The sequence below is a fragment of the Poromitra crassiceps genome (genome assembly GCF_964638095.1).
Source record: "Poromitra crassiceps genome assembly, chromosome: 1".
Taxonomy (NCBI): domain Eukaryota; kingdom Metazoa; phylum Chordata; class Actinopteri; order Beryciformes; family Melamphaidae; genus Poromitra; species Poromitra crassiceps.
In genome coordinates this window covers 81,806,795-81,808,927 of record NC_139623.1, presented here as the reverse complement: position 1 = coordinate 81,808,927, position 2,133 = coordinate 81,806,795, and positions in this window count along the sequence as shown.

The window sequence follows — 2,133 nt, the reverse complement described above, 5'->3', positions numbered from 1 at the left end:
GGAGGATGACCCCCCCCCCCCACCCCCAAAAAAAAATAAAAAAATAAAAAATCAAGTACCGGTATATAAATAATAATAATAATAATAACATTATAGGTAATAATAATAATAATAATAATAATAATAAAGAAAATCACAAAGGCAAATCAAAGAGAATGTGGAAAATAAGATTTGGTTTGGTGGGGCGTCGGGGTAGTGCAGTGGTAGATTCCCTGCACTACCCCGACGCCCCACCAAAAATAATAAAACATGAGGTCAAGGTTCGAGCCCCCATGTTACCTCCGGCTTGCTCGGGCGTCCATACAGGCACAATTGGCCATGTCTGCAGGTGGGAAGCCGGATTAAGGGTATGTGTCCTGGTCACTGCACTAATGTCTCCTCTGTCCGGGGGGGAGGGGAGCATGGGGGGCATAGCATGATCCTCCCACACGTTATGTCCTGTCGGTGAAACTCCTCGCTGAAATATTATAAAACAATTGTCAGCATACGAGACTGGAACCAGCGGAGCATCGGTTCCAGTCTTCAGAAACAAAAAATATATACAAACACATACAATGTTAAAAAGCAGAGCTATACAAGGGATGTACTTACAACTGGCCATTATGTCTGGATTGACTGTTGAAAATAAAATAACTGATACAAAATATAATAATAATAATAATAATAATAATAATAATAATAATAATAATAATAATAATAATAACAACAACAACAACAACAACAATAATAAATACAATAAAATAAAACATCTGCTTTTGGGGGGGGGGCAGCTTTTACAAAACAAAGAATTCATAAGCTGGCCCTTGCACTTCATGGTTTATTGTTGGTCTTCCCTCCATCTGAACATCACCAATGTAAGACTTGAGTGATGTTTGACTCCAGATCTGAGAGCACAGATAGATTGAAAGAGGGAGGGAAGAGAGGTTAGGGGCACCAAGGGAACGTGAAACTGCAATGAAACATAATATAAAACATTTTTTTGTCCAGACTTTTTCATATCAAGGACCCCTAAACTGACACAAATTAGACCAGGGTCCCCCATCTGATAAGATTTTAGCTTTTGTGAAGACCATCCCTCTCCTGTCTTGCAGATGCCTGGTGTAGGGATTGTTAGGCTGATTGGGTGCACCTGGGCATGGTGAACTCATTGGGCTTAAGAAGACCTTCAGACCATTGAGGCCATGTCCACACGGAGACGGAAGCGATCTTTTTTTTTTTTTTCGTTTAAGAAAAGTTTTCCATAAATACGGAATCGTTTCAAGAAATGTGTGTATCCACATGAAACCACTGAAACCGCTGTAGAATATATGCCAGGCCGGTAAGTGGCGCTGTAAAGCTGCCACAAAGTACACCAAAAACAGAGAATAAGACAATCTCGTCAATAATGGCATTCAACCACTAGGGGCGCACAGTCTATAATGTGTATCTCACTGTAGCGAGCAGCCCTTGGCTTTGCGGGGAGGTTTGCCATGTCGATGAATAAATGCAGAGCTGTTCAGCAGGGCTGATAGTCTCCCTGTAGCCTACAATATAGAACGTTAACTATCGGTGACGTTCCTGATATCATCCACTTCCATGATCTTTAGACATATGTTGCAAACACATCCCAGCGTATTGGCCGCTCCTGCACATCACAGCACAGGCTAAATGATGCAACATAAATATACATTATATAAACTTATGGCATAAATGTGTTTTTATTGAAAAAGTGGCATCAAGTAAGCTAAAGTCTTGTTGGAGTGGACACGAGCGGACATCACAGTGCAACCGTGTGGTCGTCAAACCTCTCACTTCCCTATTCACGTTGTATTTACGAGGGCTATATATAGGGCAACCCGAGTATGTCGGTTACACTCAGGGTTTACATTTCATTTCATTTTGTCCAATATTAAAATATTCCAGAATTGCATGTTGTATTAAAAATAAATATTATTCCTATCTAACACGTTAAGCCTGATTTTGTTTGTGTTATTGTAAAAACTTAGCCGCCGCTAAGCCTTCTGGGAAATATCCGATGAAGGGAGGGGAGGGGTGGATGGGAAGAGGCAGCTGTGGAGCCCTGAGGATGTTGTACGCTGTTCTTCGTGTCCACTTGTTGCTGACGGTGGTAATAGAGGAGCATTATATTTTGCT